Below are 26748 nucleotides of genomic sequence, written 5' to 3'. Positions count from 1 at the left end.
CCATTGGTCTAGAACTTGCCCTGAATGTTTGTTGAGGCGAAATCCTAAGTGAATTTTGACTTGAGACGTGATTATAAGCTTTCCTTGATCCAATTGATAGATTGAACAATTTCATAGCCTACCAATGATAAGATCCCTAGTCAACCCTTTTGAGCCTTAGACCTTTTTCTTTCAAGAACCATGATACAAGCCTATACCCGTTCTAAAAAATACCCTCTCTTGGCACCCAAATCTTTCCTTGAGCACATGGAAAAAGTATAAGTTTGGGGTGGAGAGACGAGGATTGCAACAAAGTGGTAAAAAGGCACAAAAAAGAAGAAAAGGAAAGGTAATGAAAAAGAAAGAAAAGCAAAAAGACAAAAAGGTGAAAAAGACTACAAAGGGATTCAAGAAAAGCAAAGAAAGAAAGGTGTGGAAAGTTAAAAAAGAAGAAAAGGATTGAAATGCATAAGAAAAAGTGACAATGTGTCTCTCTAACCCCTTAGAAAGAAGTGAAATGACTCAAAGAGTCAAGTAAATTATGCCAAATAAATCAAAAGAAGTGCTTAAGGGAAGATGGAACCCACTTGAACAAAAACATGACTTACCCTGAACCAAAAGCCTTCACAATGACTCCACCAAAGCCCTATATGATCTTGAGTCGGATGAAGCTTACATTAGTGGATACTTACATAAGGCGCAAGCATATGGTACTTAGAGCCGGACTTGTGACCTTTCCTTGAGAGAGATGAGTGAATTTCCAATAACCTCGTTTTGTGTGCCAATATTCTAAATGTGAGGTTTGGTTAGGGAGAGTTGAGGATGTGTGAGTTTGGGTTCCACAATGACCAAATTAATTGAAAGAGTTCTTTGATGTGTTGAGTCAACTCTTGATGCTCTTGTGTCGCACTTGATCCATGGTTTTTCAAAGGTTAAATGTTGTTAATGATTCATTTGTATTGAGGGCAATTGTTAGTCCCAATTGATACTAGATGAGGTTGCTTTAGGACAACTGAAAATTTCTTGGATTTTCCCTTAAGGGGTGGGTCTTATTTTGTTTGCTTGAGGACAAGCAAAAGCTTAAGTTTGGGGGAGTTGATAACTCGGGATTTCGACGCATTTTATACCCCTTTGTGCTTATGCTTTGATTATAAATTCATACAAAATAGTCCCAAAAGGCTCATAAGTTGTGCTTGATTGCAGGTTTGATCAACAAAGTGACAAGATGTCAAAGATCGGCTCAAAAGGAGTGAAACCTGCACAAGTACCAAAGACAAGACAAGAATCAGGAGAAACAGGCCTAGTGCGGCCGCACTACACTTTGTGCGGTCCGCACTAGGGAGATTCAGAGAGTTAGATTTTCAGGCACCAAGGCAGTACGGCCGCAGAGGGTTTTGTGCGGTCTGCACTGAAATCACCGCAGCCGCAGTCCATTCTCTGCGGTCCGCGGTGTGAAGATTCAGAGAGATGCCAACTTCAAGAGATGATGCATGTGCGGTCCGCAGTCCATTCTGCGCGGACCGCATTAGAAGCCTCTGCGGCCGCAGACCATTCTGTGCGGTCCGCGGAGCCTGGGTTCAGAGAGTCGAAACCGCACACCATTTTGTGCGGTCCGCACTGACCCTGCAGGGGCAGTTTTGTCCAGTTTTTCTAACTTAGTATAAATAGAACATTTTTCCATTTTTATGGCATCAGCTATTATCAGATATTACAATACTGTAGCTGCGCTCGTGAGACGATATTTCTTAGCCATTTTTGGCATCTTTACGTAGTTTTAATCATTGAAACTTTGTATTTACTTTAGTAATTAATTAATATGTCTTTCTCTTCATCTCTTTCTCTGATTTTATCTTCAAGCATGAGTAGCTAAACCCATTAGCTAGGGTTGTGGCTCAACCCTAGTGTGGGTAATTGATGGGTGTTGTTATTTAAGGTTAGATTGATTATGGGTATTTTTTATTTGGGTCAATTTTATGGTTTAATTTATGAATTGGTGGTTGCAAACACTAGTTTGTGCTAAGTTGATTTAGGCTCTTCTTGAGAAAGAGAGCCTAAGTCTCCAAAATTGACTCAACAAGGAACTGGGATGGACTCAAGAGATTTGATAGTCCCAATTGAAGGGTTAAACCTCGAGAGAGTAAGTACCCGACTTGAACCCTAGTTGTTTGGGCAAATATGCATACCTAATTGGTCTTGAGAGAGTCAATTGGGCAAAACCACTCTTTCTACCGAGAGGTGTAGAGTGGGTAGTATCGAGCAACGATTATAACATATTTCCCCAATCATGTCAATCGTACCTTAGATGCAATTACCCGTCAATTAGCCACCTAGGTGAAAGTCACTACCCTAGTGCCTTTTAAACCATTAGATACAACTTGTAGCAATTTACCCTTAGTCTAATTTAGTTGTAATTATAATTTGTAGTTTGATCATAGTAGATTATAAAGAAAAACCAAAAATGAATAGAAGACCAATTAAGAACACATACGCAATCCTAAACTAGATAGATACTCGATTCCAATCCTAGCTCTCTGTGGATTCAATCCCGACCCAAAATCGGGTAAAAGCTATTGCAACCCTCTCTTGCTACTTATTAGTACTGCGGAGTTGGCTGCGATCAGCAGTCCTATCTGTTTTTGATTGTCTCCTAGTTTTATAATTTTGAGCAACTGAGTTGAGTCTAGAACTATCCAAAATAGAGGTCCAAACGCCTCCTGGGCCATAGGCATGGGACGGGTAGTGCATGCATAAGGCACGGTTTAGAATCAACTAGTGCGCTTTAGGTAACAACTTAAAGATGGTAATCAGGTAGCAGGAGATGATAGTCTGTGCCCGCTGAATAATACGAGTAACACCCCATCTTGAGGGAGTTTTGAAGTATTGTTTATGTTGCACGGGGGTGATCCTTTTGGCTAAAAAATTTAGGACCCCCCCTCCCCCACCCCCATCTTGTCTTTAAATCAAATTATTTGTGACTAATAAAACTTTCTAACTTCTTGCTTTCTTCGTCTTTGTTTGTCTGACTAATTCATATAATTCGAGTTCGGACGGACCCACAGTTGTGGACCTCGAAGAGTGCCTAACACCTTCTCTTCGAGGTAATTTGAGCCCTTACCCAATCATTGGTGACGCAAACCGGTTAAACCTGAGTTATTTGCAAATAGGTGCCTTAACGCACCTCAAACCCGTTAGGTGGCGACTCTCTCTTTTAAAACCTTCCTTAAAAGAGTTGTCACGTGCCGAAATCCGATTTTGCGAGAAAACGGGGCGCGACAAGTAGTTCTAAGGAAGCTCAAACTAGTTCTGCTCCAACTGGTAATAGCTCCTTCATTCGATATTCTAGACTTGATTTTCCTCGTTTTCAGGATATGATTTGAAATCTTGGTTGTATAAGGTGGATCATGTTTTTTCTACGGAGGAAATTGCATTTGAGGAAAGGGTGAATGTCACCTGTATTCATTTTGATGGTGATGCTATTGTTTGGCATAGGTCGTTTATGAGGTCTAGAAATACTGATACTTTTCCAACCTGGATTGAAACCATAACTTAACTAATCTATTAGAATTTAATCTACTAGAACACTAATGCAGGCATACAAAATTGCTAGATTACAAGAATGTGTCTTTGAAGCTCATGCACAATATTAGGGCCTTAAACCTACTTCTAAATACCAAAATCCAATATTAGCCACTCTTTTTGTATTCAAACCATAGAATTCACATAAATCTACTTTTCCAAATTCCACATTCAATAAAACTTTTGAATCAAATGCCCAGAAAACCAAAAAACTAATGTCACACAGTTGGTAGAAGGTTGACTGCAGCAGAAATGGATGAAAAGAGGTCCAAAGGTTTATATTTTTTTTTTGTGATAAAAAATATATAGCTGGGCATATTGTAGGGTAAAAAGGCAGATTTTCATGGTAGAATTGATTGAAGAAGAATCCATAAATGAAGTGGATATGGATAAAGTGACACATGATGTCATGGAAGGGGTAGATGAGTTCATGACAATATCGCTACAGGCTTTCACCGGGGTAACTGGCTATCAGACCATCAGAGTGACTGCTACCATGAGAAAAGACTTCTTCAAGTTTTAATAGATATTGGAAGCTCACACAATTTTATTGATAAAGAAGTATAGTAGAACAATGCATCAATGTAGCTGATGGAAGAAAGGTTCAAACATCATCTGTGTGTAAAAATATGTCGTGGCTTTTACAAAGAAATACCTTCTATTCATATTTCATACTCTTACCTTTAGAAAATGTTGATATATTTTGGAGGTTCAGTGGTTAAACACCTTGGGAAAATCTCTCCAGCTTTAATTGTGTTGTTGGAACAATATTCCGGCATATTTGAAATTCCTACCTCCTTACCTCCCCACAGAGGTTCCTTTGATCATAGGATTCCTCTTATTGAGTCTGCAAACCCAGTGAACAAGAGGCCCTATAGACATTCTGGTGTTAAGAAAGATATGATTGAAAAACTGGTTCAAGAAATGATTGATCAAGGAGTCATACAACATTCAACCAGTCCTTATGCCTCTCATGTTCTTTCGGTTGGTAAAAAAAGATGGAAGTTGGAGGTTATGTGTTGACTATAGGGAGCTTAACCAGTTGACAATCAAAGATAAGTTCTCTATCCCTATAATAGAAGATTTGCTTGATGAGTTAGGAGGAGCAAGAATATTTTCAAAGATATATGTAAGAGCTTGTTATCACCAGCTGAGAATGGCAAATGAAGATACCCATAAAACAACTTTCAAAATATATAAAGGTCACTATAAATTCTTAGTTATGCCATTTGGATTAACTAATGCACCCTCTTCATTTTAAAGCTTAATGAACTCAGTTTTCAAACCATTACCAAGGAAGTCAGTGTTTGTTTTTTGTGACATCCTAATATATAGAGTATGGTTGTCCATCTTGAACATGTTAAAGTTGTGTTTGAATTGATGAAAAGGTATCAGTTGTATGCCAAACATTCTAAATGTGCTTTTGGAGTATCTAAGGTCAAGTATTTAGGAAACTTTATCAGTAAGGAATGGGTGTCTACATATCCAAGGAAAATTACAGCTGTGCAACAGTACCCAATTCCTGATAACAACAAGTAGATGAGAAGGTTCCTTGGCCTAGCTGGGTACTATAGGAGATTTATAAAAGGGATTTGGTCTCCATTTTCAAGCCATTACATGAGATGCTTAAGAAGGATGGTTTTTTATGGATAGAGGAATCCACAAAAATATTTGACAGACTCAAACAAGCCTTAATTTCTACTTCTGTTTTGGCCATGTGTCACGCTCCGAACCTGGGCATGGATGTAACACGGCATCGGTGCCTGACTACATGCGACCAAGCGAACCAAATGGCTGGCTGAATCAATATGTAATATCATAACATACTAAATGCGAAAGATAAACTAACACATGCTGGTATATGAAAGTCTGGATGATATAAATCAAAGTGCGGAAATACTAATACAATTCTGAAATATATTTGTAGCCAACAGAGCTTAATATGAAAAGCCTGTGACTCTGTCTAACTATTACTCTAGTCTATGAAGCCTCTCATGAAGTACTAAAAACACTTACTGTCTGAAAATACTAAAGACTGTAAGGTAATGATAATACCCCGAAAGAACTGGGGATCACCAAATAGCTGTTCGAGAATCCTAGCGCTCTGAATCATCAACCTGTAAATCATTACTTGCATCATGAGATGCAGGCCCTAGGCGAAAAGGAACGTCGGTACATTTGAATTCCACTGGTATGTAAAGCAACTGAAAGAAAGAATTATAAATGCTGAAATTGAAACTAAGCTGATAATTGAGAATTGATAATTGATAACCGAAATGATAACTATTGAAAGTGAAACTGAAATGATAACTGATAATTGATAACTGAACTGATAACTAGTAACTTAAATGATAACTGATAACTGAAATGATAACTAATAATTGGACTGAACAAAGGAAGTAAGGATATGAATACTCCCTCTTCTGAATGATGAACAACCTGTTTATCTAAATAAGCTACGGCCTCGGGCCCAATATATATGTGCACAAGCTACGGCCTCAGGCCCAAACATGCATAAAGCATAAACTACGGCCTCAGGCCCAAACATGCATAAAGCATAAACTACGGCCTCAGGCCCAAACATGCATAAAGCATAAACTACGGCCTCAGGCCCAAGTATGCATAAAGCATATAAACTATGGCCTCAGGCCCAAATACAAGTGTTCAACATTCAGGAACTGAGAATCATACTGAAAATACATGATACTGAAATACTGAATCATACCGAGTTACATGATACTTGAATGTTGAATAGAGCTAGACTGAGACATATATTCTTGAACTGATTATGAAAATTGAAACTTCAACTGTTTATGACATGCTGAGTAATCTAGACTGGGACTCATGGGCATCAAACCCAAGTCTATATTGATTACGCACTGATATTACAACGTTCAGAATGAAAGTCATGAACGAGTTACGAAGGTAGAGAATAGAAGTTCTACAACTATTCAAGGAACTAGGCTTAACTATATTTCTGAGGCAATTAGTAACGTCGTAAAAGAAACATAGTGTAGGGAGAATCATTAACATTTCCAAACATAGAGAGTTAGCCTCACATATCTTAACTTCCTACTCTTGAGCGTAATACAACATTCGCCAACCCTTTCAACTTTAATCTATATCGATACAAGTCAAAGGGATTCCATATTAGCAATAATTCTCATGTTTTGGTTACTTAGGCATTTTTCTCAAACACTTGATGGCGTAAAGCTTCATAGTCCTTATTAATGGTGTCTCTACACCCAATAACCCATTCTCTTGCTCCTAGATAAATTCTAAGGCCTCAAATGGTTATAATCAACATCATTCTTTATCACCCATAAGGTAAACAACACTCTTAACCAATAATCAACAATCAACACCCCAAACCTATAACCGTTTATGCTTTTCTATCAAACCCATCAACTCATATCTCATGAACTAGAGTCTATAATCATTAATCCAATGCTAGAATCATTTAGAGGGTGAAGACATTACCTTTTTGAAGTTCAATCCCCTTGAATTCGAATTATAACGACGATATACCAATCAAATATATAACGATATGGAGGGTTTACCCATGTTAATAAGATGTTGGGAAATTAAAATTAATTTAGAATCACCATTAGAACTTACCTTGGATGGTGGAGGGACCCTTAAGGAGTTAGGTTTTTGAGAGCTCCCCTTTCTACAGCAAGTTTTTGTGTTTTGGGGGTGTGGGGGATGAAGTAGGCTTTAATATGACCCCCCAAGTGTGCTCCCCACGCACCTGACCACGCAAAATGGCAGTAACACTGCCACAAGTGCGCGGCTGCGCACGATGCGCGCACTGTTATGTAAAACGCACATAACCTTTTGCACAGAGATCAGTTCGGGTTCCATAATATATCGTTGGAAAGATATTTTAAAGTCCTACACCTTTCGTATTTTGAGTTTTCCTAAATACCTTACACATTTACACTAAATCCTGCTGCAAGACTGACATTTTGTAAACATAGTCGATTTCATCGAATCTTATGCACCTCACTCTCCATCTTGATTCTGAAACAACTATTTTCACAAATAATAATCCCTCTAGGACTTCATATGTCTAAAAAATCAAATTAATACCCATTTAACATAAATACACCTAGTCCGAATGTACGGAGTGTTACGTTATCTCCCCCTTGAGATCATTCGTCCTCGAATGATTGTCCTGACTGTAACTTCTGCTAACTCCGGACCTTAAACGGGTCTGGTGGAAACATGAACTTTAATTAAGACTTGCATACTAAACTGAATGAATACAAGATTACTGAACTATTGAGATACTGAACTGAATGACTACTTGGATACGTGAATACTGAACTAACATGGATATATGAATATTGAACTGGCACGAATAATTTAGTATTGAACTAACATCAATATCTGAGTACTAAACTTATATCAATATTTGAGTACTAAGTTGACATGAATATTTGAGTACTGAACTGGCATGAGTATCTGAGTACTGAACTGACATGAGTATCTGAGTATTGAACTGACATGAGTATCTGAGTACTGAACTGACATGAGTAACTAAGTACTAGAAACTTGAATGTTATAGCAGGATACGTGAAATGCTGGTTGTGCCACCGCAAATTCTGGTGGTAACTCCAACTCATAAGTTAATTGACTGATCCTTCGCAAGAATCTATATGGCCCAATATAGCAGGGACTATGCTTCCCCTTCTTCCCAAATCTCATAACGTCTTTCATAAGTGAAACTTTCAGAAACACCCAATCATCGACTTGAAACTCTAGGTCTCTATGTCGCACGCTCGAATAGGACTTTTGGCAGCTCTGAGTCGTCTTCAAAAGCTCTTGAATCAACTTAACTTTCTCTATAGTCTGATAGACCAAATTTGGTCCCAACAACTCCTTTTTGCCAATTTTGGACAACCAATTGGCGATCTACACCTTCGCCCGTATAGAGTCTCGCATGTGCCATCTTGATACTAGAATGGTAGGTTATTATTAGCAAGGTCAATGAGAGGTATGTGATCATCCCAATTACTTTTAACATAAAGGACATATCCTCAACTTTTTAAATAATGCGCTCTGCCTGGCCATCTTTCTGAGGATGAGAAACTTGTGCCTAATCGTTTCTGAAAGAACTTCTAAAAGTTCATTTTAAACAACGTACCACAGTCCGAAATGACGGACAACAGTGTCCCATGCAATCAAATGATTTCTTGAATGTACAACTTGGTATAATCTTCTACTGAATATGTAGTTTTTACCGGCAACAAGTGTACTGACTTGGTAAGTCGATTTACAATCATCCAATCAAATCATGTTTTTAAAATGAGCAAGATAATCCTGTTATAAATTTTATATTTACCATCTCCACTCAAAATATGTTTATTCTGTGATAAAACACTAGGCCTCCTGCGCTCGACTTTCACTTGATGACAATTCGGACAATTGGCCACAAAGTCTGCGACGTTATTTTTCATGTCGTTCAACCAATAAATCTCCTTGGTCATGATGCATATTTGGGGAACCTGGATGGAAAGAATACCTGGAATTATGGGCTTCTAACATGATCTTCCCTCTTTAAGTCCATCTGTGTCTGGAACACACAATCTGTCTTGGTACCTCAAAGTACCATCATCTCCCCTTTATTCAAAAGCCATCGTCTTATACTTGTGAATCTCCTCTTTCAAATGCAACACGTAGGGATCATCAAATTATTTCTCCTTCTCTTCGGCTACTAAGGGGGAACAAGTCCTGTTCTAGACAACAACTCCGTCATCTTCAGAGCTCGAAGTCGAACTCCTATCTTGGCAGGTGAACTTCTTTCACCAGAGTTCTCTTATCTACCTCAATCATGAGTTATACTTCCCACACGATTATCTTCTTAAGCACTTCCTGAAAACACTTATAGTATTATTGTGAACTAAGTCTTTGACATGTACTCTAAATTTTAGAGTTCCGTGCAATGGTACTACCCTCATAACACATAAATAGGCATGATTTTATAGCTTTTCTGTGATCACTTTATCATCAATAACTAAGCTCGGTGATCATTCTACTCACTTTCTTTTTCTTACACATGCTAGACATAATCCCTGTGGTAATTATACAATTTTCCCTCATTACCGAACTGATTTTCTTTTTCATATCTCATGCGAAGTATTCGAGTTTTAAATCTCCAGCTGAACTTACTGATGGTTTTCACATCACCCCTTAGACCAAAGGTCTTAAACTTGTGGATCCTTCCTTTTTTTGTTGGGATCCAAATAACTTTCCTTATTTTTTGCAATTCTTTGCACTCTACGTCAATGACGACTCATTTTCCAACTTACTTCTGAGAAATCTTGTTTTTTTTACTAGTAAAAGTTAAATTATTCACATAACGGAAAGCTAATGTATTCATAATTATCATACAGAATCTTAATAATTAACTCTGCTTACACAGTCAATCTTGGAGAAACCACATTTGGATAATTCCTAAAGGCTATTCTTCTATAGTTTGCTCTCTTATTGCTAGCTGATTGTTTTTCCCACTATCACTGTACTTCGGATTTAACTTAAACTCTTTGGGTTCTAACACACGTTCGGTATTTCAAACTGCCATCCACTCACTAGAGTTAACCTGGCTAAGTGAATCAAATTGTACCTCTACTAGCTCTGCTGAAAGTGCTAATTCACTGTATCAACTCAAAACTTACTTATTATTCTTTTACTAAACACCTGTTAGAATCACGTATTCTTGTTCTACTTTGGATAACTAAAGTGAGGAATAAGGTTATTTCTAACTTCCCTCACCATCCGGCCATGTTCTACGGTCGCATACTTATCGTTTTTTTTTGGACCATGTACATGGATCACACTTAGGGAAAGTTCATCAGTCTTAAACAAAATTAGAATATCTAACCCCAAACTTTCTAAATAGTACAAAATCATATCATACTATAAACATCTATGGTAATCACTTAGTCACATAACCTAAGGGGAACTGCCATATCTTTTATCTTACATCAATAACTGCTTCTTATAGCAACTTACTAACGTGGTACTTTCTAGTTCTAATAAGAATAAATCTAAACAACTTAAAATCATTCCCTGAAATTCAATATCGGTTGCTATATGTTCTCATTTTTGTACACCATATCTTATTAGTCGTATACATGAATCGTACGAAAGACACGTCTTTGGTATATCAAATGTTTCTGACTCCTAGGTGTTTTGCCTTTAGGCTTTTTTCTGTCCAAAGCTATAGTGACCAATTCTATGCCAGTTGCGGTCTAATTCTTAACTTGTTGCACCGTAGGGTCTGGTATATGAACTATCATCATCCAACATGCAACCCCATTTCCATGAATAAAAATGAAATTGTTCTAGGAGGTAAAACGCATACGAATACACTACCATGCAAAAAATTATCCTTCAAAGTATACCATCATTTGATAATTCACTTACTGCGCCATCCGGTGAGTCTTGGTCTTAATCCGGACCTAAAACATGTGAAGATTTTGCTATGATCACTGTTACTTACATTTTCTTTTAGCACCCATAGGCATCACTGTATACTCACAAGTCACCAGAAATTTTTATACACTAAAAATTGGATATTTGGTAAACATATAACAGAATACTGGCGTACCGAATAACCATAAACTTGCTAACTGAAAGACTATATAACTGGTAACTGAGGTAAACTGATAACCATAAGACATGATAACTGCTTTTGTACTTTCTGGTAAGGTTGTGCTCTAATTTGTACTACTATCCATTGCATCCCACTTCTAACATCCTCTCAAGTCTCATATTTACCAACCTGTACTCCAAAATTATACCCCCAATGGGCAATTATCCTCTCTAGGACCTTAGGTTTCTCCTGCGCGTCGCTTGGGCATCCAATACGTGTGGAATTAGATAGGAAGAGAAGGTTTATTGCTCTAGGCTTCATGTAACGATCTAGAGTTGAAAGAAATGAGACAATCCTGGATGTCTTGGTAGTTAACCGTTTATATGAGTGGCTGGCACACACATATAAAGGAAACTCCACTGGACACGGCTTCATAGACTCCCTAGGACACTTGAACCTAGTGCGCTGATACCAAGATTTGTCACGTCCCGAACCTGGTCCTGGACGTAACACGGCACGCGGTGCCTGACTACATGCGACTGAGCGAACCAACTGGATAGCTGAATCAACATGTGATATCATAACATACTAAATGCGAAAGATAAACTAACACGTGCTGGTATATGAAAGTCTGGATGATATAAATCAAAGTGCGGAAATACTAATACAACTCTGAAACATATTTGTAGCCAACATAGCTTAATATGAAAAGCTTGCGACTCTGTCTAACTGTTACTCTAGTCTATGAAGCCTCTAATGAAGTACTAAAAATACTGACTGTCTGAAAATACTGAAGACTGTAAGGTAATGATAATGCCTCGAAAGAACTGGGGATCACCAAATAGTTGGTACGAGAATCCTAGCGCTCTGAATCATCAACCTATAAATCATTACCTGCATCGTGAGATGCAGGCCCCGGGAAAAAAGGGACGTCAGTATATTTGAATTGCACGGTATGTAAACCAACTAAAAGAAAGAATTATAAATGCTAAAACTGAAACTAAGTTGATAACTGAGAATTGATAATTGATAATTGAAATGATAACTATTGAAACTGAAAATAAAATGATGACTGATAATTGATAGCTGAACAGATAACTGGTAACTTAAATAATAACTGATAAATGAAATGATAACTAATAATTAGACTGAACAAAGGAAGTAAGGATATGAATAATCCCTCTTCTGAATGATGAACAACCTGTTTATCTGAATAAGCTACGGCCTCGGGCCCAATATATATGTGCACAAGCTACGGCCTCAGGCCCAAAAATGCATAAAGCATAAACTACAGCCTCAGGCCCAAACATGCATAAAGCATAAACTACAGCCTCAGGCCCAAACATGCATAAAGCATAAACTACGGCCTCAGGCCCAAACATGCATAAAGCATAAACTACGGCCTCAGGCCCAAGTATGCATAAAGCATATAAACTACGGCCTCAGGCCCACATACAGGTGTTCAACATTCAGGAACTGAGAATCATACTGAAAATACATGATGCTGAAATACTGAACCATACTGAGTTACATGATACTTGAATGCTGAATAGAGCTAGACTGAGACATGTAATATTGAACTAATTATGAAAATTGAAACTTCAACTATTTATGACATGCTGAGTAATCTAGACTGAGACTCATGGGCATCAAACCCAAGTCTATATTGATTACGCACTAATTTCACAACGATTAGAATGATAGTCATGAACGAGTTACGAAGCTAGAGATAGAAGTTCTGCAACTATTCAAGGAACTAGGCTTAACTATATTTCTGAGGCAATTAGTAACGTCGTAAAAGAAACGTAGTGTAGGGAGAATCATTAACATTCCCAAACATAGAGAGTTAGCCTCACATACCTTAACTTCCTACTCTTGAGCGTAATACAACATTCACCAACCCTTTCAACTTTAATCTATATCAATACAAGTCAAAGGGATTCCATATTAGCAATAATTCTCATGTTTTGTTTACTTAGGCATTTTCTCAAACACTTGGTGGCATAAAGCTTCATAGTCCTTATTAGTGGTGTCTCTACACCCAATAACCCATTCTCTTGCTCCTAGATAAATTCTAAAGTCTCAAATGGTTATAATCAACATCATTCTTTATCACCCATAAGGTAAACAACACCCTTAACCAATAATCAACAATCAACTCCCCAAACCTATAACCGTTCATGCTTTTCTATCAAACCCATCAACTCATATGTCATGAACTAGAATCTATAATCATTAATCCAATGCTAGAATCAATTAGAGGGTGAAGACATTACCTTTTCAAAGTTCAATCCCCTTGAATTCGAGTTCTAGGGTTCCTTCTCTACACAATGATGTTCCAATCGAATATCTAATGATATGGAGGGTTTACCCATGTTAATAAAATATTGGAAAATTGAAATTAACTTAGAATCACCATTAGAACTTACCTTGGATGGTGGAGGAACCCTTAAGGAGTAAGGTTTTTGAGAGCTCCCCTTTCAAGAGCAAGTTTATGTGTTTTGGGGGTGTGGGGGACGAAGTAGGGCTTTAAATTGACCCCAAGTGCTCCCCCAGTGCACTTGAAGGCCTAACCACGCACCTGACCGCGCAAAATGGCAGTAACACTGCCACAAGTGCGCGGCCGCGCTCGGGGCGCGCACTGGGCTCGCATATTGCGCATTGTTCTGTAAAATGCACATAACGTTTTGTACAGAGATCCGTTCGGGCTCCATAATATATCGTTGGAAAGCTATTTAAAAGACCTAAAACTTCAGTATTTTGAGTTTTCCCAAGTACCTTGCAAATTTTCACTAAATCCTACTGAAAGACTGATATTTTGTAAACTTAGTCGATTTCGTCGAATCTTATGCACCTCACTCTCCATCTTGATTTTTGAAACAAATATTTTCATAAATAATCATCCCTCTAGGACTTCATATGTCTAAATATCAAATTAATACCCATTTAACATATCCACACCTAGTCTGAATATACGGGGTGTTACACCATGCTTGATTACTCCACGCCATTAATAGTAGAGACTGATGCTAGTGGAAAGGGCATTGGAGATGTTTTGATGCAGCAAGGTCACACTATAGCTTACATTAGTAGATCTTTAGCCCCTAGACATCAGTCTATGTCTGTTTATGACAGGGAGCTCTTAGCTCTCATCTTTACTATTACTAAATGGTCTTATTATTTGCTGGGAAGGAAATTTATTGTCAAGGCATATCAGAAGGCTTTAAAGTATCTTTTAGACAAACATATACACGCGGATTTTCAGGTGGATGGGATTTCTAAACATATGGCCTTTGATTTTTTTATTGAATATAAGAAGAGAGTTGAAAACAAAGTTGTCGATGCTTTGTCTAGGAAACCTGAGGCTGCACTGTTGGCCATCTCAATATTAAGACCAAATGATTCATTACTTACACAGATACAAAATACTTGATCTAATGATCCATACTTACAGGAGGTGATTGCTACGTTGCAAATACAGCCATTTAAGTCATTCACCTGGCTTAATAACCAATTGAGTTGGAAGGGCAGATTGGTAATAGGACATGATCCACAGCCGAGGAGAACTATTATTGAGTTGTTGCATGCAACCACCCAAGGTGGACATTCTGGAATGGATGCAACTATCAAAAGGTTTCAATCACTATTCCATTAGAAGACCCTAATTGCACACACCAGAAAATTCATCAACAAATGTGATATTTGACAACAACATAAATATGATGCAACTGCATATCCTAGTCTACTGCAACCATTACCAATCCCAGATACTGTATGGACTGATATTTTCCTTGACTTTATTGAAGGTTTACCAAAGTCTAATAGAAATGAGGTGATATTGGTAATGGTTGATAAACTGAGTAAGTATGGGCATTTCATGAGTTTATCTCACCCTTACACTGTCATGGCCCTAAAATCGACACGGTCGTGATGACTCCTATCGTGAAACTAGGCCAGCCGATACAATTTCCGAATTAACCATTATTCAATAAAAGTCATTTTTAAGCCTTTAATTAATCAAATATCTCATAATGTAGGTCTAAAAGAACAGTGCAGAATAAATACACAAGCCCGACATCGGGGTGTCACAAATCACGAGCATCTACTGAGGTCAGAATACAACGAAGAGTTTAAAAATATACTAAAAACAATCTAAGGAAGACAAGAGGGAGAAGAGCAGGGCTGCGAACGTCGGGCATCTACCTTGCTAACTCCGATGACTCTGCCACTGAGCAATCAACACCCGCTACCGGATTCAGAAATACCTGAATCTGCACATAAGGTGCAGGGAGTAATGTGAGTACCCAAATCAGTAAGTAATAAAAGTAAATGAAAGCTGAGCAGTAAGAAAACACGTAAACCACGTCATAATGCTACAACAAATGCAGTATATTTCCAAAACAGTACAGAAATCATTTACTTCGTAAATCAAGCTCAGTTTTGGTAAAACCTTTTAAAACAACTTTCAATAGTTTCAAACGAGTGATAAAACGGTGAGTAAAAATGATAGAAACGTAAACAGCCCCTCGGGCAAAACATGTACCATACACCGCCCCTCGGGCAAAATATCAACAGAACCAGCCTCCCGGGCTACCTTACAATCACTCGTAATCAGCCCCTCGGGCATAACATGAATCAAGAACCGCCCCTCGGGCAAAAACACAGATCAAGAATAGCCCCTTGGGCAACAACATGAATCGACAACAGCCCCTCGGGCAACAATATGAATCAACAACAGCCCCTCGAGCAACAATATGAATCAACAACAGCCCCTTGAGCTACATCACATCACTCACACTGGGTACCCGCGCTCACTGGGGGTGTACAGACTCCAGAGGGGTTCCTACAGCCCAAGCGCTACAATATGCACGGACAACTCACGTGCTATCAAATACCTGCGCTCACTGGGGGTGTGCAGACTCCTGTGAGGGGCTCCTACAGCCCAAGCGCTATAACAAGCCATCTCGTGGCATAATCAATTAGGCCTTCGACCTCACATAATCACAAGCCACCTCGTGGCATAAATCAATCAGGCCCTCAGCCTCACAATATCATAAATCAGTAACAACCTGTTGCGGCGTGCAGCCCGATCCCATAATATCCTCACAACACAGGCCATCGGCCTCACTCAGTCAGAAATCTCTCAAGTCACTCGGGCAACAGCAAAACATGATGCTCAGCCCAAAATATCGTTAAAATATCAAAACGGAGTAAATACGGCTGAGTTATAAAAACAGTAGAATACAGCATGACTGAGTACAAATATGAGATCAAAACAATGAAGAACTGTAGCAAAAATCCCCTAAGGGTCCAAAACAGTTGGCACGAGGCCCAAATATGGCATTCAGCCCAAAACATGATAATACTTTCCAAAATTCAATGATATCAAACAGTTTTTCAATCAAATACGCGACTTAACAGTCATACGGACGGACTAAGTCACAATCCCCAACGGTGCACGACCCCACGCTCGTCATATAGCGTGTGCGTCACCTCAAAGTAGCACCACGATGTAAAATCCGAGGTTTCATACCCTCAGGAAAGCATTTACAATCATTACTTACCTCAGACCAGTCCAAACTCTAGCCCGCAATGCATTTGCCTCTCGAATCGGCCTCCAAATGCCCCAAATCCTGATGGTTTTCTTGAAAATCCCTCGAAAAATCGCCAAAGCCCGAGCTCTCTAGGTCAAAATATGAAATAAAACCCAAAATCTCGTATTTATAGTGCACCTCTCAGATTCCCGTCACCGCTGACTGCGGTAAAACCACCGCTGACCGCGCTTCTAGTGGCTGCACAGACAGGCCTCAGTATTTTGGCCATAACTTTCCCTACAAATGTTCAAATTGTTATTTCTTTATCTTTCTGGACACTAGACACGAAAGGCCACAACTTTCATTTTTGAATCATCTCAATATTCCTTGTAGATCAAAAGATATAAGCTTCCGAAGCCAGACCAACGAACCTGCAGATTCTTCATGACCGCGGCCGCGGACCATTTTCCGCCCCAGCGGTAAGACCACCGCCCCCAGCGGTAAATCCACCGCCCCAGCGGTAAATTTAAGCACCAGAACCAATGCCTGAGTTCCGGTAATGCCCGGACTCGCTCAAAACTCACCCAAAACACACCCGAGGCCCTCGGGACCTCAACCCAAACATACCAACACCTCTCATAACATCATTAAAACTTAGTCGAGCCTTCAAATCAATCAAAACAACAGCAAAACACCAAATCAACTTCGGATTCAAGCCTAAGGACTTAGAAACTTTCAAGTTCCACAAACAACACCGAAACCTATCAAATCAAGTCCGATTGACCCCAAATTTTGCACACAAATCATAAATGACATAATGGAGCTATTCCAATTTCCGGAATCAGATTTTGATCCCGATATCAAAAAGTCAACCCCTCGGTCAAACTTCCAAACTTAAATTGTCGGTTTTAGCCATTTCAAGCCTAAATTTACCACGGACCTCCAAAATACATTTTGAACACGCTCCTAAGTCCAAATCACCCAACGGAGCTATTCCAATCATAAAAATTCAAATCCGAGATCGAGTACTAAAAGTCAAAGACTTGGTCAAACCTCTCAAATTTTTAAGCCTTAAGTTGAGAACCATTCTTCCATATCTGTTATGTTCCACTTGAAAATCAAAACCGGCGATATACATAAGTCATAATACATCATACGAGGCTAGTCATGACCGAGAACCGACAAGCGAAATGCAAATCTCAAAACGACTGGTCGGATCGTTACATACACTATTCCGTATATAGCACAATGCTTCTTTGATAATATTTTTAAATTGCATAGTATGCCTGTCACTACGACAATGATAGAGATCCTGTGTTTCTCAGCAATTTTTGGCAAGAACTATTTCATTGCAAGAAGTCCAGTTGCAAAGATCAACATCCTATCATCCCCAAACGGATGGGAAAACTTATGTCTTAAACAGAATGCTGGAAACTTACTTAAGGTGCTTTTATTCTGATAGTCCAAAGGATTAGTCTTCATACTTACCTCTTCTTGAATGGTGGTACAGTACCACCTACCACTCCACTATAAAATGCACTCTATATGAAGTTCTCTATGGTCATAAGCCTCCTATACATCTCCCTTACTTAGCTGGTGAGACTGATACTGAAATGGTGGATAGATCACTAGCAGCTAGAGAAAATATTCTACAACTTTTGAAATGGTATTTGTCAAGAGCTCAACTGAACATAGAAATTCCGAAGTTGGTGATTGGGTATATTTGAAGTTGCAACCTTATAGACAAGTTTCTATGGCCAGCATGCCCTTCAACAAGCTAGCTGCAAAGTATTTTGGCCCTTATCCTATTGAAGCTAAGGTGGGAGCAGTTGTCTATAGATTACTACTATCAGCTATGCCTTGCTTCATCACACCTTCGATGTCTCTCAACTTAAAGGTGCTTTAGAAGTCCCACATGTTGTAAATTATCCTCCTGTCCTCCATTTGTCTAGAACCTATTGTCCCTTACCTGAAGTTGTTCTTGATATAAGATTGTTTAAAAGGGGGAATAAGGTTGTAGGCAAAATTCTTGTCAGTGGACTGGCATTGAAGGTTCTCAGGCCACCTGGGAATATCTTTTTGATTTGCAACATAAATTTCCCTCCTTTCACCCTTGAGGACAAGGGTGCTCTTTTGCAGGGGTATTGTTGCAAGATATAGAAGACGAGCTGAGTTGGCAGCTGATGTGACAGTGTTAGTTACAAGCAGAGTTGATGTGGCAGAGTTAGTTCGAACAAATCAATGTTAGTTACACAGATAGTTAGAATTAGTTGGAGGCACTCGGTAGTTATATAATTTAGTGATCCATTCTATAAATACATTGTAATTCATATAGTGATATTCATTCTGATAAATAATAATCATTCTCTCTTCTCTTTTTATATTCTCTGAGCTATTTTTTCGACAATCTGCCCAGCTTAGTTTCCACCATCTTCGAGCCTTAGCTCCTAGATTTCTATGACGATTCATTCTCAAATTGCATCAGGTTGTCAATTCAATAACTAAGAACTTCAGTTGTTAATATTTTCCATGATGTATCATGTAATAAATAAAATATAGTTTCGAGTAGATCTTGATTTGAGTAAAAGAAGACAACTCAATTATGACCACTTGGTTTTTTAGGGCCAAAATTTGTCAATTCCATTGGTTTCGTTGTGTTTGTTCCTTAAAGGAGCTTCTTTAAACAAAATTAGTTGGTCCTCGAAAACTAAAAGGCGTGACACTATTTCATTATTTATCCTAAATTTGAGTTAACGATAAAGTAATTAGTAAAAATGGTTTTTTATTACTAAAGTCTGAACTAAGTAAGATTTCGACAAGATTAACCACATTGTTTAACAGAAAAATCTTCATTGAAATCCTGAGCTGCCAAAAAATGGGGGGAACACACACATGCCTATTTGGATTTGTGCAATAATATAAAAGATTATCTCTTTTAGTATAGCTCATGTTTTTTCTATTGGTTGGACCACTCGATTAATTAGATGCTTTTATTGGGAATGTAAACTCCTTGAAATCAATGAAATTAAAGCAATCTTTAACTCACAAACTGAGAAAATGTAACGTAGTTTCCTTTATTTGTGTTGCTCCTTAATTATATTTTGTTGGCTTTTAGTTATGTTATGCAGGTTATATTATAAGATATATTATAATAATTCACGGATTATTACACGATGAATAATAAGACATAAAATTCTACCCCGAAAATGCGACAATTGTATTAGGATTGCAGAGTTGTATTAGTAGTGTAAAGTTCATGAAGGAAAAATTTCATATAAGAACAACTGGACTGCCTACTTTTCAGTTTTATAGCTAATATTTTAATTTATAACTAACTAGTCCAAAAATAATAGGCTAATACTCAACATTCAACTCCAATAAGTTCTCGAAATTACTATTTAATTTTTTAAAAAAATTGCTCGAGCTTTTAAGTTAATTTTCGAATCAGTAATTGTGACTCAAATATTAGTTCAACAAACCAAATCCATTTGGGTGGTGAAAATTAGATTTTTAACAAGCTTAAATATGTGGGTTTAAATTCCGAATTTGATTTTGTGAGAAATTTGGAGTGGGTGTTATTTAGACTTGTTAGAAATAGTATAAGGAGGTTGTATATAAACTTTGAAGTCATTTAATGGAGATTTGGACTGGTTTTAAACAAGAATTGCAACAGAAAATCGTGAAGAAGTTCGTCTACAAACGCTTGTATAAAGATAAAAGTGTATAATAGTGTATAAGATATATTTATACTCGTATACACTATTATACAAGATTATACATAATAATACAAAATACTGACTTCGTCTTCTTTCTTGTTTCTTTTCTGAAATTTAACTCAAATCTTGCTCAAATCTACTCCAAATCACTTCAAATTTAAAATTGGAACTCCTTTTGATATTTTCAATCAATTGGAACAATACCCAATCAAAACAACTAACAAACTCAAAAAATCATATTTTCGAAAGCAAAGCTTTGAATGGCCTTCAATGGTGGACTCTACTCTTCAATTTTCTTACATTGCAACAAGGCGACACAGGGAAGAAGCAGTAATGGCGGACGACCCCTTGAAGCATATATAGAAGATGTGAGAAGAAGAGAGAGGGAAAGCAATGGTTATGAAAAACACAAATTTAACTCCATAGTTTTAGAAGCATTTGGTTGTAAGAACACAGATTTTTGAGTTTGTTAGTGCTTTCAAAATATGTACAATATGGGCTAGGTCGAATAAAACTTAAAAACAAGGGCCATTTTTTGTTATGGTGTGAAGTCATGTGTATTTTCTTATAATTCTTTCTTTCTAGAATAAAAACATTCTATTACTAATATAAATTTTTTTTATATTATTAGGATTCTTATACGGCAAACAAAACAAGTTTATGACTAGAATAAGGTGATGATTGTGTCTTGTGTTTTTATCTAATTAAATTACTGATTAAAAAGATCACTTAAACTAATTAGATGAAGTCATGATCAAGAGAGATTATATTTGAAAGGAGACGTAATGAGTGATTTTACAGATTACATAAAAAGTAACAAATATAATTGAGCTTCATAGCTCTCATTTATTTGCATGACAAGCTTGCCACGCACTCATAAGTCTAAAATGTAGAAATTTTATTTCACTACTAATTGAGTCCGTTTGGACATAAGAAATTTTCCCTTTTTTCAAAAAATTTTTATTTTTTTCTCGAAATTAGCGTTTTCAATTTTAAATTGAAGATGCATTTTGGAAATTTTCAAAAATTTAAAAAACTCCAAAAAGCTGTTTTTCAAAATTTTCACTCAAATCACTCACAAGACTTCAAAAACAACCCAAAATTATATTCATGTTCAAACGCAACTCCAAAATTTCAAATATCATTTTCACTTCAATTTTTTTCCCAATCTTGGAATTTTACAATTCTTTATGTCCAAACGCCCACTAAGACATTGACAAGTGAAGCAATATTGACAATGAGAGAGAGAGAGAGAGAGTTACATTCTTCACTTCTCCTTTATATATCCTACTTTCGTACAATGTCTAATGACATTGACAAATGAAGAAATTAAATGACATACAATTTTCAGTTGTTAAGTTTTTAAGCGGAAAACATGATTCTAATTTCCAATTAGAATTCAGAAATCAAACTTAGTAGATAGGACTATCAACAACAAAATGCAACCACTACGGACATTTTAGTTGGCAAATTTTTCTCCAGGTAAATTGTTTTGGAAATAATTGATGATTAGTCCCAAGAGTCAAAATAATTGAACTGCCCATATATATATATATATATATATATATATATATATATATATATATATATATAAAGGTTAGTACAGGATTAGGTACATTGTTTCCTTGATACTGAAGTGAATATCACGATGTAATTTAAGCTAATTCAGAGTCAAAGGCAAGAAATCAAAAGTAACTTCATATATAGGTAGTCATTACTAGAGATGACTTATATATGTATTTCCCAAATAATCCAAGTTAATTAAATGAGCCACAAAAAGAAAAGATGTCAAAACTTGAAGCTTTGTCTTCGATATGACCTTACTTTTCTTTCAACCTAGTTGTTTGTAGCCTTTTACAGCTTGTTTGGATGGTTGTTATAAGTCGTATCATATTGTATTGTTATCCCAAAACACTATTTGTTTTAATTGTTTATTTAAAATTGATTGTATCGTATTGTTAAATCTATTGTTCTGGAACAACCAAAAGACCCATTTTATGAAACAACCGATTTGGTATGGCGGTGAGATTGTTTCCTATTTTCTTTTTCAATTATATCCTTACTTATTACTCTATAATTCTATTTTATCACTTTTTTTTTATTTAAACTCCAACTGTACAACCTATTGACCTACTTTGTCTTCTTCCATCTTTTCTAGAGTTAGTTTGTCCCGTTCTTTTTATCCAAGTCTCCGTTCGATTCTTTGTCTCTTTCCATCATTTTAATTTTTTTTTTGTTATTACTCTATAATTCTATTTTATCACTTTTTTTTTATTTAAACTCCAACTGTACAACCTATTGACCTACTTTGTCTTCTTCCATCTTTTCTAGAGTTAGTTTGACCCGTTCTTTTTATCCAAGTCTCCGTTCGATTCTTTGTCTCTTTCCATTATTTTAATTTTTTTTTGTTGCTAATTATATTAGTTAACCTTTTTTTTTCCAGGTTTTTGCTCTTGTTTCCAAGCTACGTAATTAATGATAAATTAGTATATATAAAGAGGTTATCTTAAATTATTTTTATGTGTAATTCTTGATAAATTTTATTTGAAACAATTAGGGGTATTNGGTCTTCTGACACTGAAAATATTCAAGAAAACCCTGGTGAGGTAAATACTTGCTTGGTATTCTCTGATGTGGTTGTAAAAAGTTGAAAATAGGTTTGTCTTGCCAGGACTTTTTCTATAAATAGTCTCTGAGGGCCTCCTTTTACCCTTTTCGAACCCTTCACTCTGAGACCTAACAAAACACTGTTCATCACGCCTTTGCTAGTAATTAATTGATTGGAACTTCTTGCTTCATTTCATCTCATTATCTGGTACCATAATCTTCCCTGAACTTGTTTAATTTTTTAAATTTTTGTTCTTTTTCTTAACTTCTGTTCTTCTTCCTCCCATAATTAATTCAATTGCTAGGTTAGATGGGTTTTAACTTTGATTCATGAGGACTTAGGTAGTATAATGGACTNAATATCTATGTACTTTGTGCGCTCATGCAAAATAGGATTAGTACCAATATATATATATATATATATATATATATATATATAGNTCCAAGCAGTCATGCAACCTCAGCAACAGTAGATGCTAAGATCCTACACTCAGCTTCAGCAGAACTTGTGGAAATAGTAGATTGTTTTTTTTTAATAGCCAAACATAGTGTTAAAAAGGCAAAGATCACTTGTAACCCACAACTGAAATTATTTATATTTAATAGCCGCAAAAAATGTTATAAGATTTGTAAATATATATATATATATATATATATATATATATATATATATATATATATATACGATTATTATTTTGCAAGCGATTATACATTGTCATTTTTCTTTTATAAAAACGTAAAAATATAAATGGACTAATTCCTCTCAAAGGGGACCACAGGAAATCGATAATGTTATAAAATAAAGACTTTAAAGTAAAGAAACCAAAGACAAGTAGAGAGAGAGATTTATTATTCAACTTCAAATTCATGTACATAATGAACTGAAATCTCTTCTATTTATAGAAGAAAGGAAGCTGTTGTGCCTGTGTAAGCTGCTACTACAAGCTGTTGTGTAAGCTGCTACTACAAGCTGCTGTGTAAGCTACTTGTAAGCTGCTTCTGTACCAGATATAGATAATCTTCTGCAGGGGGTAATCTTTATCCATAACGGAGTACCGAAAAGAAGCTTATTTATGACGAAGTACTAAATGAACATCCATAATATAATATATATTTATAACAATAAATAGTTTTTTGTTTCCAACAATTTTGTCAAGGATGGTGTCATGCAATAGAATATAACAGTAATAACATTTGTCCAAATAACGAAAATCTCATCTCTATAATATCCTCCCCACCCCAGAACCACTTATATTGAAATCTGAAATTACAGGACCAAACTTCCCATTGATGATTTGTTATAGCCTTTCACAGTTCACTAAATCATTTGAGCTCAGCAAGTTATGGATCCCAAGTTAATGATTTTTTTTTTCTCTCTTGATCAATCTCAAAACTAATATCTACATGACACTTTTGCATATATTTGATGCTAATATATTAGATAGACTCTTTAGTTTCTTTTACTTTTTGGTGTATGTAATGTAAGAAAAAATAGGATTTAAGCTATATACACACAGGAAGAATAAAGATTTTACTTTTATACCATAACTGCAATTTAACCTATTATACACCAGGTTAGTTATCATAATATTTACCAAGTTACCAAATAATGCACATTGTAAAAATTACCTGTAATTATCTTATAAGTCATGACCTGGTTGTGAAATATATTTTTTACGCTTTCAGTGTATGGAATTTAAACTCTAAAAAAAGGCCAAATTGGTATTGCTAGACATTCATACATATATACGTATAGGTGCATAAATTAAGCTCCAATAGGCAGATGACTAAAACATTTCAGCATACACAACAATGTCAAATTTACGAGGTCATATATTCTTCAAATAGTTGTTGAAGGGGCACCAAGTAATGAAAAATCATACCAATCATTTACCTACAAAAATGAACTTGTAATAGTTAAATGGTGCACCACTAGTTAAACTTATGTTAGGTTATTAACTATTATTTCCACAAAACAAAAGTACAATACGTGTCATCATGTAATTAATTAATTTGATACCATAAGACCAAATGCAAGCTAGTAAATTGATTAACAAGCATTTCGATCTTTTTCGTGTACTGGGAATTTGTTTTACTTGCTCAATCTTGATATTATCTGCATAGAAAACTAAACATGACAAACAAACAATCACACACATATACACACACAAGATGTACGTAAAACCTGGTCGAAAATCTGGCCTTAAAATCAGAAATATTGAGGTCAAGTTCACTATTTTTGGGGTTTTCCTAAAGAAAGTTTAAGAAGAAAATATTTTTTGGATTCTTGAGTTTGATTTCCGGAAAAAATCCTAAGGGGGATTTCCACAAAAAAAAAATGATAAACAGAACATAAAAGAATGAATTAAAGAAAAGGAAAAAGAAGTTTAATAAGTAACAACAGAAGTAGTTCACAGAAATTTGGATTCCATTAATGGGATAGAGTTTTGTTGCCTTATTTGACATGCCTAAAGTTCAACAATCATATGTCATTAGAACCATCATTGTGTTATAATACTAGACTAGGAGTTAAAAAAGGAATTAAGAAGATAATCCACAGTAAAAAATAAAAGATAGAGAATTACCTGAGATAAATCAATGTCTTGATTATATATCCTTGAGAATTAAGTCAAGCTCAAATGAAGCCTTTTAATTTGTTTCTGTATTGTTGGTGAGTGATTGAAGCTGCTAGATGACCTGATGGAACCAAACCTATGAAAGCTACCTATATTCTCTTTCAATAAAAACTTTGCAAAATTCCATTTTTTTTTCCAAATCACTTAGCTAAGTTCAAACCCAAAATAGGAAAAGCTAGACCTCAAGATTTTAAGAAAAAATGGACTTTCTTTTCTTTTATTCTTTGCAAGAAAATATATATATAGAAAGAAATGGACTTTGTTCGTACCAGATCATGCTGGCAGCTTCAACCTCTCAAAAACCAACATACAAATATATATATATATATATATATATATATATATATATATATATAACAAGAATGGATTCAAGAAAGAGCAAATAATGAAGAAAGGGTAATAGTCTATTTGAGGTAGCATTTTAAGGTATAAGAAGGAAGTGGGGCTTTTGGTGTGTGTGTGTGTGTTATTGATGCCCTATGGCTGATGCAATACGCACATACACAAGAAGCATGCATGCTTTGGGTTTTGCAGAAAATGGATGGATGTCCCTCGTGAATCTCCCATCCATCTACTACTACTATATATATAAATATAAATGCCCCTCTCTTTACTTTTTCCTTTTTCCTCCCCTTGTTTCCACTCTTGTCACTATATAGAGGCTTTTAATGATTAAAATAGGGTAGTTCGGTGCATTAAACATTCGTTACGTGCGGTCCGGAAAAGGGTCGGAGGGTCTATCGTACGCAGCCTTTCTGCAAGAGGCTGTTTCAAAAATTAAACGTTGTGAGTTATGAGTTGGAAAGAATATAGATTATTTAAATTTAATTATATTTATTAATTTTGTCTAGTAAGAGCCTGTTTGGACATAAGAAAATTTTTCCTTTTTTCCAAAAAATTTCACTTTTTTTCGAAATCACCGTTTGTTCATAAAATTTCCAATTTTCACTTGAAGATGCATTTTGGAAATTTTCGAAAATTTGAAAAACTCCAAAAAGCTGTTTTTCAAAATTTTCACTCACAAAACTTCAAAAACAACCCAAAATTATATTCATGTCCAAACACACCTCTAAATTTCAAATATCATTTTCACTTTAAAA

The 26748-nt window shown here is 36.2% G+C and overlaps 1 long non-coding RNA gene across 1 annotated transcript; it reads right to left on the bottom strand.

Annotated features, from left to right (window-relative positions):
- On the bottom strand, window positions 24708-26318 carry LOC109209466. Its single transcript, XR_002065355.1, has 2 exons — window positions 25598-26318; window positions 24708-24906 (listed from the first exon to the last, which is right to left on the bottom strand). It is a non-coding gene; the product is annotated as an uncharacterized LOC109209466 (long non-coding RNA).

Source organism: Nicotiana attenuata, chromosome 2 (assembly GCF_001879085.1).
Source record: "Nicotiana attenuata strain UT chromosome 2, NIATTr2, whole genome shotgun sequence".
In the NCBI taxonomy this organism is placed as follows: domain Eukaryota; kingdom Viridiplantae; phylum Streptophyta; class Magnoliopsida; order Solanales; family Solanaceae; genus Nicotiana; species Nicotiana attenuata.
The sequence above is the reverse complement of the archived record's forward strand: the minus strand, read 5'-3'. Positions and strand labels throughout refer to the sequence as shown.